Genomic DNA, 11,404 nt, shown 5'->3' with positions numbered 1-11,404 from the left:
AGTTGTGTAGGTGAAATTTTGAGTTCCCACAATGCCCTCAAAAACCCTAATTCCCGACTTTAATATCCATATATTGATGATATTGATCCTTGAAAGTCATGGTTTGACCAAAAATCTTAAAAGTCAAAGGTGAACCCATACAGTTGACTTTTTCCAAATAAGGTGAAATTTTGGACTTTTGTGTAGAATCAAGATCTTCTCCTCAAATGAATGATGTAAATGGATTATATTGAGGTAGTAGAGGTTCTTGAATCATGTCTTGAGTTTTGGATCCATGCCCTGATTAAAAGTCAACTATCCTGGTGAATTAGGTCAAAAACCCTAATTGTCGACCATATGAAAATAATGACTGTAGACCTTGAATTGAGGTGTGATGTCCAGTGGATCTTGTCATATGAGTTATTTAAAAATGATTGATGTCTTTGAATGATCCCCTGGGGCTTTTTAGGGTTTCCCAAAGGTGATCCCTGATTTTAGTCCTTGATAGGCTAAAAAACCCTAGTCTGGTGACCTGAGTAAACCTGTACTCAGATGACTGGGTGTCTAATCAATCATAGGTGAAATAATGAAGCTCTTGAGTCTTATGTTTGTATTAGAGACTAATCCTTCTATTGATTGATCCTTTGCCTGAGTTTTCTTGTTTTTGAGCATCCTCGATTAAATGCCAGATGAAGAAGTGACTGCTCTGGGTACTTGCTTTGACCTGATGAAAATCCTAAAGATATGTCATCTCAGGGGGGTCAAAAATTAGGGTATGACAAAACCGATACGACACGATTGGATCTTTGTCAGAAGAATGTCTTTCTCGGCCATCGTAGATTCTTAAATTCTAATCATCACTACCGTGGGTGGAGAAAAGCATTCAATGGAAAGGCCGAACATCGTACAGCCCCACCTTTTTTGTCAGGTGATCAAATTTTTGAAAAGGTGAAAGATGTGAGCACTCAGTTTGGCAAGCCTTTTGCACTTCCATATTGGAAGTCGTTGTACGTAAGACATTTCCTGGATGTTATGCATATTGAAAAAAATGTATTTGACAGCGTTATAGGTACGTTACTCAATATACAAGGAAAGTCTAAGGATGGCCTTAACATAAGGAAGGACATGGTAAACATGGGAATGAGAACTGAATTGGGACCCGTGACGAAAGGAAGACGAACATATCTGCCACCTGCTGTTTACACTCTATCTAGAAAGGAGAAGAAAACATTGTGTAAGTTCCTCAGTGAAGTTAAAGTTCCAGAAGGCTACTCTTCAGATATTAGAAGACTTGTGTCCATGAAAGACCTCAAGTTAAAGAGTTTGAAGACGCATGATTGCCATGTTATAATGGAACATTTTTTACCAATAGGTATACGTTCTATTCTGCCAGAAAAAGTAAGAAGCGCAATAACTAAACTGTCTTTTTTCTTCAGGTCAATTTGCAGTAAGGTGATCGATCCCGCGATCTTACCAACATTGCAAAAAGAGATAGTTGTTACTTTATGTGATCTTGAAATGTATTTTCCTCCCTCGTTTTTTGACATAATGGTTCATCTAGTCGTTCATCTTGTGAAAGAGACACAATTGTGCGAACCAGCTTATATGAGATGGATGTACCCTGCTGAACGTTATATGAAAATATTAAAAGGGTACGTGAAAAACAGAAGTCGACCGGAGGATTGTATTGTCGAACGATACATTGTTGAAGAAGCGGTTGAGTTTTGTACTGATTTTCTGTCAAATGTTCAATCAATTGGACTCCCCAAATCTCATATTGTTGAAAAAAAAGAAGGAAAAAGGCTAATTGGAAATAAATTTGTGACAGTATCAATGGTTGAGCGGGATCAAGCGCACTTGTATGTTCTGCACAATGAGATTGAGGTTGAGCCGTATGTTGAAATGCACAAGGTTGTTCTCCGAGATTTAAATCCGAATAGAAATGAGAATTGGATAGTACGAGAGCACAATCGAAGTTTCATACCGTGGTTTAGGAACATATTTATTCAAAGTATCGTTCAGATCCTGCTTCAGTAACAGAAAGGTTGAGATGTTTAGCCTATGGTCCAAGTATAATTGTATTTTCTTATAGCGCATACGCAATTAATGGATACACATTTTATACCAAAGAATAGGATGATAAAAGTACTATGCAAAATAGTGGTGTTACCTTGGTAGCTGAAGCAATGCACATATCAAGTGCGAATGACTTAAATCCGAAATTTGCAAATTTGTCATATTTTGGGGTTATCAAGCGCATTTTGGTGTTTGATTACGCAAAGTTTCAGATTCCTGTATTTGGTTGCAAGTGGGATGAAAATAATAATGGCATACGAATGGATAAGTCAGGATTTTTGCAAGTGGATCTCAACAGGGTGGGGTACAAAGATGAGCCTTTCATTCTATCCTCTCAAGCTAAACAAGTGTTCTATGTCAATGATCCGACAAGTACGAAATGGTCTATAATGCTTTTATCAAACAAAATAGTTGATGAAAACATTGGAGATCAAGGTGATATTGGTGTTGGCATTGAATCTTGTACAAGAAACGATCAAAATGAGAATGAATCTTGTACTAGAAATGATCATAATGAGGGTATTTGGATCAATCCAATTGTACCGATTGTTATATATTCAATTTGTATAGTTTTTTCAATTTGTATTCCGATTGTTACAATACTTATTCAATTTTGGTGCATATTTTCATTTTGTACATAACTTTTGAACCATGTATCCGTTTGTCGACTTCTTTACATGTAACTATACTATTTTGACAATTCCGAAGCTGCTCATTCACTTATCTTTACATTTCGGGACTGTTTTTTTATCGGTTTTGCTTCTTCCAGTGATCAAAAGTCGGGCTTAGGGTCTGAATTTCGGAAAACCGACTTCATTTTTGAGTCCGTGAGGACGTTTTACCATAGCCATGTAAATTTCGTTCAATTCTGACAACTTTCTTTTTTTTTACGCTTATTCTGATTTCATCAATTTCGATTCCGATTTACTTGTACATGCATGGTTTGACTTCCATTTGACTTGTATAGATTGTTAGCTTATTAATAGTGTACTAATGTGCTTTAGTTTGTTTGATACAGGTTCAATGGCTAGTAATCAAGAAAACCCACAAGAAAACTCACAAGATAGAGATGCTCCGGATACAAATCCTCCACCCGATACATCATCAAAAGAAGTTGCACGAGGCATCACCATTATGAAGGGAATCATTCGACATAGAGACCAAGGATTAATATATAATTTGGAATGGAATTCTGATAACCAACCAATTGGTCCTAATTCTGCAAAGTTGACAAGCTATATTGGTACACTTGTTCGTTTGCATATTCCAGTCTCCGTAGCTAAATGGAATCTGAAAAGCAAAGAGTTGGACGAGAAAAAAGACCTGATTTGGGACGAGCTTAAGGTATCATATATGGTTGTTGTTATTATCTTGACGATAATTTGATTAAATTACTTATACTAACACACTCTTTGCGTATGTTTGTTTGCAGAGGTCTTTTAACATATCAGATGAGCGTAAACGCTTCATTCTTGGTTTGGCCGGAAAAAGATATAGAGGGTGGAAAGCTTATTTGACAAACACCTATCTTAAGGATAAAGAAGGACACTTTCTTGAAGAGGCCCCGGGACGTCCAAAAAAGTATGAGATCTTCATTGATGAAGAAGATTGGGTTGGTTTGTAAATCAAAGAGATGAAGCTTTTCGGAAAAGGGGTGCCACAAATAGTGCGAGAGCATCAAAAGCCGAGTATCCATACAAAAAAGGGCGTTTGGGATATGCACGCTTAGAGGAAAAATTGTAAGTAAATAGAAATGTGTTTTAATTAATTGTCTAAATGTGTTTTATTTGACGATTTTATCATTTGTGTCAATGCATAGTTAGAGGAGATGAAAAGTGAGGAAACCTCACTTCCAGTACATGTGTTGTGGAAGGAAGCTCGTGTGGGAAAGAATCGAGCTGTCGATGCCGATGTTCAAAGAGTTTATGCTGAATGTGTAAGTATAACACTGTGTCTTTAATTAAATCAAATGTTCTTTAATATATAATTGATTTTTTATCTCCACTAATAATTATTGAAATGCAAATGAATTACAGGAGACCTTGTCGCAATCGGTATCCACCGGTGAGGACCAGGATGATAGGAGCGTACTTAGTAGAGCACTAGATGCTCCTGAGTATCCCGGTCGGGTGAGGGGTAAAGGTCATGGTGTGACTCCAACCTCTTTTTACAAGCATTCTAAGAGAAGAAATCCTACCAATGAAGAAGTGTTGCAAAAATTGCAGGAATTACAAGCACAAGTCTCTGAATTGCAAAGAGATAAAGATATGTATATGAGAGAAAAGTGCAATACTTCATCGGTGAAAGAAACTAGTGATAAAGCTAGTATCAACTGTCAAAGAAAACTTCCCGAGGTAATTATAAATTTTTTTTCCTTACAAATTATTCTATTTTATTAATGATAATGACTTTATATTTACTATTGGTTTAGGGCATTTCATCTTGCCAACTATACTTATCGTCACCGAATTATCGCCTAGTTGGCAAGGGAAAAGTGCACAACACTTTGGGAGATTTACTTCACCATAGACCGCTCCCGGATGGACACCTGAAAGTATCAGTTGATGTTGTATTAGATCTTGATGCGGTGCTACCGGTACCTGACATGGTCTCAGAGACAACATTGATGCGAGATGTAATAGGGTCATTTGTTGCATGGCCCTCGTGTTACCATAGGATTTCGACTTACCAATAAATGGGCAACTGGGGCTCAAAATTGGTAATTGGGCCTCAATTTGGTAAAAAGGCCCTAAATTGGTAATTAGGCCTCAATTAAACAATTACATTGCCATTTGGGTCGAAGCGGTTCGACTAAGTAATGCTTAGTAGTCGAAGCTGTTCGACTAGAAAGATGATCAGAGGCTTCAGCGTTCGATCAGAAGTATGCGAAGACTTAAGAATTTTGCTGCAGAAACTGAAGTGGAAGTCGAGAGGTATTAGAAGTTAAGAGGCAGTTTCAAGCAGTTTTCTGGCAGTTCTTACAGGACGCGTGGAGGTCTCACAATTGAAGATCTTGCATGTCGAAGACACGTGTTGACTGATAACCAGTCGACCGTTAGTAGTAGTTATTTTATTTTTACTATTTAAGCAAGTTCCATAGGAATAGTTAGGGGTCCGCATTTTCTACATAAACACAAGTAAACTCAAATCTCTGTGCAAAAATGAGTAACGAGTGCAACTTTGGAATGTACGTATGCGTACCAGTTTAATTAATGCAATCATTTTACATTATATCTCATCTTTCAGTGCACATTTACTGCTTTCTTTATTGCTTTGATTTACTTTAAAGCCTTTAATTTCAGTATTTACTTTTATTTTAAAGTTACTGTTGCATTTAATACAAACCAGATACACATAATATAACAAAATAAAGCAATTAGTCTTGGAGTATTCTAGTTGATTCCGCAAAAGTAACCTTTAAAAAGGAAACTAGCGCTTGTTTACCATTTTTCTGGGTAAACACCTCGGAGCTCATTATCATTGGTGATGAGGTATATTGAAAACCATTATGAATCATTTAGTTTTCGAATGTCAATTCTGCACCGTTACGTTAATTATTTTTTACATTTTAATTTTAGACTGCTCCTACAAAACCCGCAATTAAGGGTAAAGGGATTTTACAGGAGGAGGAGTCTGTTGCATCACTAAAAGAGGTACATTTAAAGTGTTAATATATAATTTGAATCTAAAACTGCATGATTTTATATTTTACCGATTGTTATATGATTTTTAGGCATCTGCTCGGGGGTCACAACAAGTGACACAGCAAGTTCGTAGCGTACCACCCAAGGGTCCTCCGAAGCAAGCGGCAAAAAAAGGTGGTGCTTTTGTGCCTCGATACCGGACGACGCTCGGAACACTTGTTGATATGTCCGATTTGAAGGATGGTGCTCTCCGTGAAATCAATATGGATGAAGGTATCTTTGGTATTGAATTCATGTCAAATATTGCACTAGATGACTTGGAAGAGATTTTTACGCATGAACAACTAGGAGTCGCTAATATGCACTCATACATCCGGTAATATTCACTCATCTGATATATTATTTAATTAGTCGAACAATTTATTTACACATTTCAATGAAAATAATCTAATGTTTATTATGTTTTTATTTAAGGTTGTTGTATGTGTTAGCTGAAGATTTCGTTTGGAAAGAAATGTCCTTCGAAGGTTCGAAGTTCGAAGAAGGTGGTTACTGATGACCATCTTTGAAGATAGAGAATGGCTACTGATGGCCATGTTTCGAGAATGATGTTTAAGTTGAAACAAAGATAGTGAGCACCGAAGCTAAATTCGAGAAGAATGGTCTTTGAGACATAGACGTTTTTGAGAAATATACAAAGTACTGAAGCTTAGCGTGTTTTCGTGGCATTCTCGATTATAATTGTGTTGCCACGCGTCGAAGGAGGATTCAGGCGGGATGATTTGAATTTCGAAACAGTTTATGTAACCGCATGAAGACAGATGGCATCCCTGGATTTTCTGTGGGCAACGTGGCATTAGATTAGTGTAGGACCGTTAGGGTCGAAACTAGTATAAATAAGGATCTTAATGTTAGGATTCCGTGTGTTCATTTTGTACAAATCACTCACATATTGCTCAAGTATCAAGTGTTAAGAGAAAGAGTTCGCTGAGAAATGTACGTATGACACCAACACCAATTTAAATACATGTGTATTTTCCTTTATTCAAGTATCTTTCGATATTACAGCGTTTCGTTTACTTTCTGTCATTTACATTCCTGCACTCTTTATTTTTATGTCATTTATCTTCGAAGCACTTAACTTTTCTGCACTTTAAGATTCTCGCACTTTTACAGTTTTGTCTTATGTTTTATCTTTAACTTACCTTTCACTGATGTTATATTTACGTGCATAACAAGGTGATTGCTAATCTTTATTTATTTGATCAAGTACTTCTTATTTCAAGACACACCAATCATAGACATAATTCGAACTATCATGCATAACAACCTATTTGACTATGTCCTAGGATCAATCTAGTCGATCCTGCGAGTAACCAAATCATATTTATTATAGTTTGGAAGACTAGCGGTTGTTTACCGGAAATCACCGTAAACAAATTGGCACACAAAACCTAGGCCACAAAACCTCACAATGTTTTCTTTTCAGGGATCTAATCCAGAATGCTATCAAGGATGGACGTTTGAAATTTGCTGACAAAAGCAAGAACCCTATGAAGGTTGACGCCGATCCTTTGAACGTGGCTGACACTAACTTGTGTGAACCATTTGATGTCAACATGGTGGAAGTATCTGAAATTCATGCTGCTGGATCAAAGACAATTTCAGATGGAAAGCAGGCTACTGAAAGCCTAAGTGCCAATTTGATCCTCAATGCTGATGTTGAAGGATCCTTCGATGCTGAAATGACTGAAGATCCGAAAGAAAAAACAAGTGAGGCCACTGAAGACCTCACGGTAAAGCTTCAGCAGATACAGATTTCTGAAGTTCCTCCGGCGGTTGTTAACATGGTCAATGCTAGACGTCCCTTATCTGAAATCAAAGAACTAGAAAAATGGTTGATGTGGGAGAAAGCAAACCTTGAGATTCCACCAAGAGGAAACAGTTTGAAAGATTATCTTTGGAATTGTCATATAAAGAATGGAGGAAAAAGGGTGATGTGCCCAAGATGTTCAATTATGACAAATCGGAGGATCCAGGCCAATTTCGAGAGGGCTTTGCGAGAAAGATTAGAGCAACCTTGGAGAGGAGGAAACCTGCTGATGAAAGTGTACCCAAGGTCTGAAGAAAGCTTGGTTGGTTTCTTGGTCAGATGTCACAGCGACAATTCTGAAGTTGCACTGTGCCCTAGATGTGGTGCAGTCTATGACGAACTGCTAGCAGGATCATTCGAAAGGGTGTATCTTTATATGGGTCGGGAGACCCAGGGACTGCGTCCTAACTTGTTTGGGTTCGATGATCGAACCCCATCAAGGAGGCCTGATAGCCCACACCCTAGAGCTCGAAGGGTCACATTTAAGATTCCTGTAGACATACCCAGGGATAGATGGATGCAAGCTGGTGCCTGAACCAACAAATGGCGAAGTTGGGACCAAGGTGGAAGAACTGCAATGGCATATAGAAAACAATTCCAGACTTCTAATCGAGAGATGTACAGGTTGGAAAATTACAAAGGCAAAAATCCTATGTCCAGATCCCAATGGAGAAGACACCAGAGGATGAAGAAAGCCCAAAGGGAGTTCAAACCAAGGGAGGCTGGAGAGACAAGTAGTAATCAAATCCCAATGCAGGGGGCAAAGACGAGCAAACCTCCGTTGGAGCGCAAGTTGTTCGATTCTGAGAACGAGAAAGAAGAGGAGAGGATGCATTCCAGCCTTTGGAAAGAGGATGATAGAATGACAAATGATTTTGACTCTGATGGAGTATCATCTATAAACCTCAACTGCAATGTTGTATCTGTACTCCCTCACGAGTTTAATCAAGAAACTGAAGTTGAAGATTGTGAGGAGGCTGACGTCGAGGAGATGGCAAAACACAGACCTGTGTGTTACTATGTTCTGAACAACGGTGCAGTTGAGGAGCAGAATGCCTTCTTCGAAAGGCCTGATGAAGGTATGCGAAACCATTTGAAGCCACTCTACATAAGGGCTAAGATTGAAAATGTTGGAATTAATAAAGTCCTGGTAGATGGAGGGGCAGCAGTGAATCTAATGCCCCAATACATGCTGAAAAGAATTGGTATGTTTGATACTGATATAAGGCCACATAACATGGTTTTGTCTAACTATGAAGGCAAAATAGGGCAAACCTTGGGAGTTGTCCAATAAATCTCACGGTGGGATCAGTCACAAGGCCAACTATGTTTATGGTCATACCTGCGAAAGCAAATTATAATCTCTTGCTCGGAAGGGAATGGATCCATGGGGTTGCTGCTGTCCCTTCGACAATGCATCAAAGGTTAACCATTTGGAGAGAAGATGGCATAGTAGAGAATATTGAGGGAGACCAAAGTTACTACATGGCTGAAGTTAACCAGGTTAATAAGACTAACTTCGATAGGAATTTGGCAAACATAGGGCCTTGCCATGCTGCGGAAGATATATATACCCCGAATAAGAATGCATTGTATTACTTATCTTTGCACCCAAATGGATTTTAGTGGAATAGAGAAATAATGGATGGCCCAGAAGATACCGCACCAATAGAGCATGATCCAACAATACGGCCAACAGGCTGGGATGATGAAGTTGATGATGTCTGAGTCATCATTTTTCGAAAAGATTTCGGCTTACGTAGCCGAGAATAAAAGAAAGACGGCTCTCGAAGCCGAGTTGTCAAACATGTTGTTTAATGAAGGTCTAAAAAAGGAAGAAACTCCAGATTTGGGGATATATATGATCCCTCAACTTCCTGAAGATTCAGTTCGAGTCGAAGAAATCTCAGGAGAAGAGATAGGTCAAAGATTGGATGCAATCTACGACGAAGAGCCTCTGGGTTTCGAGAAGGACCCAATGGGATCAAATATCAAAATGTTAGCCCAAGATCCACTCGAAGAAGTAAATCTCGGAGATGGAGATCAAAAGAGGGTAACATACGTAAATGCGAAACTAGCGCCAACGCTGAAGTCAAAAGTGGTCGCGTTGTTGAAGGAGAATAAAGATTGCTTTGCATGGGATTACGATGAGATGCCTGGTTTAGGGCGCGATTTAGTCGAATTAAAGTTACCCATAAAGGAAGGAAAAAAGCCCATCAAGCAAACTCCTAGAAGGTTCGCACCAGAAATTCATTCGAAGATTAAAGCAGAGGTCGAAAGACTCCTACGATATTACGATCATCTCAATCATCTAAGACAATCATTCGAGAGAATGAGAAAACATGGCTTAAAGATGAATCCCATTAAATGTGCTTTCTTTGTGCGGGCTGGAGATTTCCAGGGCTTTGTGGTTCATAAAAAGGGAATAGAAATTAACCAGAATAAAACGAAGGCTATCATGGAAACTAAGCCTCCATCCACGAAGAAAGAACTGCAGTCCTTGCTGGGGAAGATAAACTTCTTGAGAAGGTTCATCTCTAATTTGAGTGGACGCACGCAAGCTTTCTCCCCTCTACTTCGTCTCAGAGAAGGAAAATTCGAATGGCGTGCTAAGCATCAAGAAGCTTTTGATAAAATCAAGCAATACTTGATCCATCCACCAATCTTGTCTCCCCCAAATGGGAAGAAGCACATGCGCCTGTATATTTCAGCTTCAGATAATACAATAGGCAGTATGTTAGCACAAGAAGATGAAAATGGCATCGAAAGAGCCATTTATTATTTAAGTAGAGTACTCAATGATGCAGAGACTAGGTATAGCGCAATAGAAAAACTCTGCCTTTGTTTATATTTCTCTTGTATCAAACTCAAGTATTATATAAAGCCAGTTGATGTTTATGTTTCGTCTCATTGTGATGTTATCAAACATATGCTATCAAAGCCAATATTGCATAGTCGAATTGACAAATGAGCTTTAGCCCTTACTGAGTACTCACTGATATTTCAACCTCTCAAGGCAATGAAGGGTCAGATTGTATCAGATTTCATTATTGACCATGCAGTGGTTGAGAACCCTCAACAATATGTAGATTTGAAGCCTTGGAAGCTATACTTCGATGGTTCGACTCATAGAGAGGGAACTGGTGTTGGAATATTGATAATTTCTCCTGATGGAATTCCAACAAAGCTCAAGTACAAGATTGAAGGTCCTCTATGCTCCAACAACGAAGCTGAATATGAAGCACTGATTGCTGGACTTGAAGCTTTGTTAGAATTGGGGGCAACCAGAGTCGAAATTAAAGGAGACTCCGAACTAGTGATTAAGCAACTAACAAAGGAGTACAAATGCATCAAAGAAAACTTGATCATGTACTTTGTCATAGCAAATAGGCTGCTTAAAAAATTCGAATATGTGGAGTTAAATTACGTTTCGAGGACCAAGAATCAAGAAGCCAATGATCTGGCACAGTTAGCCTCAGGATATAGGGTATCGAAAGAAAAATTAGAAGAACTAATCGAAGTCAGAGGAAAAGCAATGGCTATCAAACTTTCCCCAAGTGACCTGGAGAATTCACAATTAGGCTTTGCCAGCAAAGAAGAATTCGAAGTGTTAAATATAGACTCCTTAGCAGACATAGATTGAAGGAGTCCAATTGTGAACTATCTAAAAGATCCTTCGACAGACACGGATAGAAAGGTGAAATATAGAGCCTTGTCATATTTCCTTATGGGGAACGAATTGTTTAAGAAAACTCCTGAAGGGGTCTTGTTAAAATGCTTGGGTGAAGCAGAAGCATATTTGGCTCTCTCAAATGTACATAGTGGAGCGTGT

This window comes from Vicia villosa, unplaced genomic scaffold, assembly GCF_029867415.1.
Source record: "Vicia villosa cultivar HV-30 ecotype Madison, WI unplaced genomic scaffold, Vvil1.0 ctg.000469F_1_1, whole genome shotgun sequence".
Classification (NCBI taxonomy): domain Eukaryota; kingdom Viridiplantae; phylum Streptophyta; class Magnoliopsida; order Fabales; family Fabaceae; genus Vicia; species Vicia villosa.
The sequence above is the reverse complement of the archived record's forward strand: the minus strand, read 5'-3'. Positions refer to the sequence as shown.